This window comes from Castor canadensis, chromosome 13 (genome assembly GCF_047511655.1).
Source record: "Castor canadensis chromosome 13, mCasCan1.hap1v2, whole genome shotgun sequence".
Classification (NCBI taxonomy): Eukaryota; Metazoa; Chordata; class Mammalia; order Rodentia; family Castoridae; genus Castor; species Castor canadensis.
The window spans coordinates 45,789,816-45,797,516 of record NC_133398.1 but is presented as its reverse complement, the minus strand read 5'-3'; positions in this window follow the sequence as shown (position 1 = coordinate 45,797,516).

Here is a 7,701-nt window from a genome sequence, read left to right as displayed (position 1 = left end):
GAACACTGATTTTAGAATTGAACCAGATTTTAGAATTGAAATTACCATTACTGTTTTGGATATCAAGGTCACACTGCTCTTAAGTAAGGACTTATTGTTGCATTTTCCAGCAGTGTTTAGAAAATGGAGGATGTCACAAAATTCTCATTCAAGGAGCTTTAATAATACTGGGACTGTAAGAATTACTAAAGGAAAGCATACAAGGCTGTACTTGGTGGTGAAATGCAGAATGTAAGAAGACTTCAGAGAAGATGCAACTGAAAAAGCTTTGGAGCCTGGAGTGGGCAGTATGCTCAGTGAGAACCAACTGTTGTTCAAAGGGTATCCAGAAAGTTTCATGCAGAAAGCTGTTCCACAAGGGTCACTTAGGTTTGAAAGATTTTTCTACAAATATGATAAACTCTACTGCAGAAGAGTAAGTGAAAACAGCTAACTTAAAATTGAGCCTTTCATTAGTTTATGCCCACATGAGACATCTTTGGGGAAAATAATAAAACTTAAACTTGTTCATGAAAAACACCCAGGAATTACAGCAAGCAAATAGACTTGGTATGCAATTTACCATCAAAAATGTTTCTAAGACTAAGAGAATTCACTGCAGAGTTAGAAAATACTAAAATGCTTTAGCGATCAATTAATTACTTCTCAGTGTCTCATCAATCCTAGTTATTCAAGATTTAACCAGGAGTAATGGGAAAAAATTAGGAACAAAAATTTAGCCTGAATATCAAGAACGCTTTCTAAATCATTAAATCAATTAGACAACAGAATTTAAAATTGGATATTTAATGTGAAAGATAGAATCACAAAAGAGAAAGTACAATATCAAAAATGTAAAAGAAATCATGTTATAAAGGTTCCCTGCAATCATTAGCCCATCCTTCTATGTTTAGAAGAACAATAGTTTGAATTCCCACTCAGATCATTATCTATTCTAAAAATCTTTAAACTTTAGAATATATACCTAAAAATTAAAGGAGTTAAATTTCACCAAGGCCAGCAGATTCTGTTGTACAAATCTCCCTAAATCCCAAAAAAGTTTGATGTCCTTTTTTTCATATCTACTGAGAAAAGCTGAAAGCAAGAGAATGCTCTTTGCATATTTTCCTGGAACATACCTTTCCAGAAATACTCAAAAGACAACATGCCAGGCTGTTGCTATATTCCAATTCTAGACTCTATAGATTAATAAAATCCAACATTACTTGGAAAGTCATGAATATGAGAAACCTCATTTCCAATAACATGGGGGATGAGGTTCCTTCACTTAATTTTCCAAATGAAAATAATTAGAAATGCTGGAGAAAATCTGATTTTAAGAATATTTTAATGTGTTGATGAGCTAGAAGGTTACTCTTGGAGACAAAAACCTGGGCAAAAACAAGAAACCAGTCAGGGATGTAGAGCACTGGGTACATTTGCTGGATGTGAATTTGTGCTTCAGTTTTCACAACAGTGAAGGACATAGAAGAAAGAAAATTACCCTGTTCATGAAGAGCATGGTAATAGGAGGCTCCTCTGCATCAGTCACAATCCCAAATCCATTTGAAGTCAGTGTAAAGGCAAACTAGACACAAGCCTACATCAAAAGAGTGCAAGAATAATTAACTTCAATTTTGATAATGATTGATATAGAAAATTCCCCTTGTGGTTTATAAACATAAAACAATCTTGATGCAATTTTTCAGCCTAAATTTATAGTACTTGGGTGATAAAAAAAATTACAATCTAGGATTTCTTAAGTGGTTAGGGGTCAATAGTATCCTCTAACACCTGAAACAAGCAATTAGAAGTTCTCTATAGAAAGACATACCCAAAATCTATTCTTGAAGATTTTCTATAGACAAAGTTCTAAGAAAAATAAAGTCATTAAAAATAAAACAACCCAGACAGGGATCAAGACACCCTGAGTGACAGCAGAAGAAAAAACAGGCAGCAAGTTCAGATGAGCAAAATCTTCAGTTACTAGTGTTGTCAAACACAGAGTACAAGACATAAATGTATTTGATATATTTTAAAAATAAGAAAGTTGAAATGTGAGGAGAGCACAAAGCAAGCAGATTTGGAGGAGGGGAAGCTGCAGAAATGGAAACCATCATTATTTGCAATGAAAAAACACCTAAACTAATAAAGTTTCACTACTTTGGCAAGCAGCCTCCAAAATGGCCCCTATATTCTTCAGTGTTCTATCACTGCAAAGAGAAAAAGCTTTATTTTCTCTCATGGTTTTAGAGGTTCCAGTCCATGATTAGAGGAAATAATTGCTTTCAGAACTCTGATAGGAATGTCAGTTGGCAATGGCAAAGAGCACAAGATGAACCAACTGTTTACCTCATGGGCAGGAAACAACAGAGGAAGAGGGAGGGGCTAAGTTCCCAGAATCCCCTTGCCTCCATTGATGGAAGGACTTGCCACAAGTCCCCACCTTCTCAAGTTTCCACCACTTGCCAATAGCACCATCCTGATTTCCAAGTTTTTAACACATGGGCCTTTGAGAGTCATTCATCAGCCCAAATTGAGCATCCGCAATAATCTCTACCTCCTGTTAGTCACAATGTTGTATGATCCACTCTTACAATGTGCAATGTGTGACCAACAGAATATGGCACAAGTAATGGGATGTATATCTGTGGTTAGATTTTAAAAGATACTGTGACTTCTGTTTTTTCCTCTCCTTCTTCTTTCTCTCTTATTCTTCCCCTCATCCCTCACTCTAGCAGAAGCCAAAATGATGACATTACTGGTGTATACTTGACTGCAACCCCATGAGAAACCCCGAGCCCAAACCAATCAACTAAGGATATGCTGGACTCCTGACTCACAGAACGGGCAATAGACAATAAACTGCTCTCTCATGCTGCTAAGTTTTGGAGTAATTGGTTACACAATAAAAGATTTACCTAGTACGTGACCATGACGATTCAATCACCTTTAGATATTATTACTAAAATTGTTATACCTTACTACAAGAAGTTACAACAAGAGAAACTTCATCATAACTGTAACATGAACCATTCCTTAGGGAGGTGCAAACGGAAGTCCTTAAGTCTCTTCTAAGGGAGGATGAACCAAGATATGCCATGTTCTCCAGTAAGACCTCTGCCTTTTAAAGAAAAAGAAAATATAATACATCCATGAAGGTTAGTCTTGGGACATAATAATAATTATTGTCAGAGTGACAGAACCCAGGAAATTTGTTTCCAGCTTTTTTGAATCTTTAACAAATGTCTACTGTATCCTCCAAAACACTGATAGAGTCTCAAGATATAATACTGAATATGGTAAACAACACATCAGCTCTCAACAGACCTTATACATTGGTGGGAATAATGAAAAAAAAAAGAAATTTAGATCAAAAAGTAGCAAATTCCATTTACAAAATGAAGCAGAAAAGGGAGAATGTATCTCTGGGGAATAGAAACGTGGTGATGATAAGATCTCTTATAAACGAGCAGTAATATTATTTCCAAAAACAGAAGTCTTGCTTTGTTTTCTGTAAAAAAATAAATAACAAACAAAACAGTCAGAAATTGAGACCCTGCTGTTACCTTCATACTTCCCATCTCCCATTACACTTTTCCTCTGTGAAATCTACTAGCACACGGTGCTAAGGTTCCTAGAGAATTCGACTTCCTTCTCAACCTCTTCTTGTCTGAATTTTCCCAGTGGTCCAACAATCCCCAGCCTATGGTACAATAGCATAAAAGCACAGTTCTCTTGAATGTGAAAGTCTTTGGGGACATTACAAAATTTCTCTTTACATTCAATTTTTCGAGAACATGTTGGCCCCACTTTTAATCACACCTTGAATCTTAAAAACAATAGTAAGGCATAAATAGAACTACAATTGAGTCAGGAAACAAATCAATAGAAAATGGTGTAGCCACTTTAATTTGTTGACCCTCCACATAAGGAAAGCTTTTATCATGCAAGCCTCTACATTAAATTTTTTGAATATTAGAGTGGCAGAGCTGGGTAATACACAACAGATTACTGACTTGACCTCCTTGATATATAAATGAGGATTGTGTGAACAAGGAACCTTAATAGTAATAGTTGTTCATATAAATAAGGTCTTGTGCCAGCAAGAAGTATGCCAACTTTATTTCCTGTATTAGTCAAGGTTTCCCAGAGAAATAGAATCCACAAGATACGTATATTACAGAATGAGAATTGGGGGGAGGAGGGGGAAGAGAAAAGAGAGAGAGAGATCCAGAGAAAAGATTAAGAGTTAATACTGCAATCTTAAGTCTAAAATCTTTAGGCAAGCAACTCAAGCAGTGTTTCTAAGCTGCAATTTTTGAGACATAATTTCTTTTTCTTTGGGAAACCTCAGGCTTGGATCTTAAGGCCTTCATCTGATTAGGTAAGGCCCCCCTCCCCTCCACCTCACCCTCCCCACCGCCGTGTCCACCCCCCCACTGTGGATGGTAATCTGCTTTACTCAACATCTACACATCTAAAAGATACCTTCTTGGTTTTTTTGTACTGAGGTTTGAACTCCGGGTATCACACTTCCTAAGCAGGCCCTCTACTACTTGAGCCACTCCACTAGCTTTTTTCATGTTAAGTACTTTCAAGATAGGGTCTCTCAAGCTATTTCCCAGGTTGGCCTGGAACATCAATCCTCCTGATCTCTGCCACCTGAGTAGCTAGAACTATAGATGTGAGCCACAAGTGCCTAGCAAAAAAGTACCTTCTAAGCAACATCTAGACTTTTTTTTTTTGGTAGTGCTGGGGTTCAAACCCAGAGCTTTGTGCATGTTGAGCAAGCACTCTACTGAGCTACATCCCCAGCCAAATCTACACTTGTGTTTAACCAAACCACTGGATGCCATAGTCCAGTCAAATTGACACAGAATACTAACCATCATATTACCTTCATCGTACATACTCCAGCCACCTTCCTTATGAAATTAGCAGTGTTATTGCCTACATTTTACAGAGAAGGAAGCAGAGCTTAGGGATCTCTGCTGGTCTAGCATCACACCATGAGAAAACATCCATCCAGGGCAGCCTTGGCACAGAGCCCACGCTGTCAAGTTTCTGCTCTATGTTTAAGGTTTCCCAGGGAACATAGAAGTAGACCCTAAATCCACATTTTCCAATCCTCATATCCATTTACTCAGTAAATTTTGAGACTGTTCTGTTAAAACCCAACTGATAAACACACCAGTGACTGCCTACATTTAAGTAGCAGCAAAAAGAGATCATGAAATGGAACTGTGGGGTGACTCACAAACCAAAGGAAAAGATGGGACTGCTATAGGACATGGGGAAAGGATGCATTGTAGGTAAATAAAGCAATCATTTATATATAATCCTGCTTGGCTTTGAGCCTATCAAAATACTAGTTTAGATGTGGCTGTGACTATACTTTTTAGATGTTTATACTTTAAGTAAAGCAGACTACAAGAAAATATTGTAAGCATGTGCACCAACATCTTTTATTTCTATACATAAGTACCCTGGCATCTATCTCTTCTTGTCTCCAGTCAGCTGCCCTCCCAAAATCTGATCCCCACTTATACATCTACATTTTCAACCAAAGTTCTTCTCACCCAGGCATTCCAAATCCCTGCAAAGAAATGGAACAAGTAGGAAGAAAAAGAAAAAGAAACTTAAAGCTCCTGCAGCATTCTCTCTCGGGACCTTTCTGACCCAGGACATGGGTGCTTTGTCTTCCTGATGTTCCTTTCCTGCTTTAATTTAGGGTTCAGGCTTCTGATTGGATTAATGGCCAAAGCATTTTGGAAGAGCCCTTGCTCAGCAATATGTGTCTGTATTGCAGGGACACTGTATCCCCAAATGCCATCCCCTCTCCTGTGCTATCTATTGCTTTATATTTTCACCACTGCACTAAAATTGGGCCTCAGTTCACAGACCTCATTTTGTAGCACTTATTCCATTAATAACTAGAAAACTCAGTTCAGCCAAAGGCCGAGCATTCACCAAACATTGATCTGATGCAGTAAGTAATCAGGAAGCAAAAAGTTATCTTTGTAGATTTCACTTTCCTGGTATTATTAACTCCCAAATAGAATGTCTTGTGAAAATACATTTCATCTATACACAGTAATAGAATGAAATTTCTTTACTGAAATAATTATACTACACGTTTTTCTAAAACATAAAAAGGAAAATATAGTTAATAAAACTAGAACATCGTAATCTATTTGAAAGATGGTATGAATTTCTGCTTTGTCTTGCGATTATAAGATACTTTATAAGGACAAAAAGAGAAGTCACTTTGGGTCCTGATTTATTGTAATCTAGATGGTGGCTACCAGAAAAGGGAACAGCTTTGAAATTAAATTCATTGGAATTTAAATCTTAATTCTGCCATTCAGCAGTGCTGTGACCCTTGAGCAAATGACTTCACCTCTAGGAGCTCAGTTGCTCACAGTGAAACAAGACTTGTGCTACCTACCTCCGGTCCACCTCAGGACTGTGAAAGAATGATGAAAATAAGAGATCCAAGCACATCACAGCATTTGTGGCACAGGTAGTTGTTCAATAAATGAAAACCCCCACCACAGGAGATAGCCTCAAGGACCACAGCACTATTTTTTTCTCACCAGCTCTATTCCTGCTTTCCTGCTCTCTGCTCCCACCTTGTCCTTTCCCAAAATCCTGGGAACCTGAATGGCTGCTTACTACAAAACTTACCTCTACCTTCTACTGACATACCAATAGTCCAACTCTACTACTGATTTTACTACAAATGAAGGGTTGTCTTAGCTTGCACCCAGGCTTAGAATTTGCCAATAGTCTTTAGCCACTGAGACAGCCAGTAGACACCTTGACTAAGTTGTAATGCTTAAAAGGCTTTGGATACATTGTCTTTCCCTTTTCTGACAGTTCAAACCCTGGTTAAATTTTATCTTCACTCAAAACAAAATGCCTTGACCTCTTAAGTAGGAGTTGATTTTTTCATTTCTCTACAAATTACTGCCTGTTACATAATCTGCTCTCTATTGATATTATCTGATGCTATATTTTAATTATTCCTTATATATAATTATGGCAGGATAAAAGTTAGGAGCCTTTGAGTGTTCTCAACATTCCCTAATTGCCATTAACAAGAACTCTGGCTTGGCTCTCTCAATCTCCTCCTTGCCTACTTCCTAACAGGGGACATGTTCAGAGACTTTTGAGATGCACAATTGGAAAGAAAAAAGAAATGGGTAAACGAGAAGGCGTCAGAGAGAAGTGTAGAAAAACCCTTCTAGCGGACTGGGGAGATTTTTTAGAGACACTAAAGAGATGGCAGTTATAAGGTGAGTAGAGTGGAGTACAGTGGAGTGGAGTGGAGTGGAGCAGAAGGAATTTTTTAAATTGTTTCTAGTCTCCATGTACACTTGATAGTATTTGGGGGATATAAGTAGAGAACTTGAATTATTTTAAATTCCTGTTGTGCAAGGATTTTTTTTTCCTTGAAGCTCAGCTTTGTTCCCAAATTGAACCAGATGGGTTAAAGCATTAAAGTCTTATTTTCCCCCAACTTGATTATCAGATTATTTTTATTTTTAATTATCTAAGCACCTAGCCCAGCCCTGCACATGCTCCCCACCTTCCAATAACACTTTGTTCACTTGGCTTGATTCACTTTGATATTGATCATCAAACCAAACAGAATGTCAAACTACAGTTTGGGAAAATCAACTTCCTATTCCCTTCTCAAATAGTAGATAGATGTAT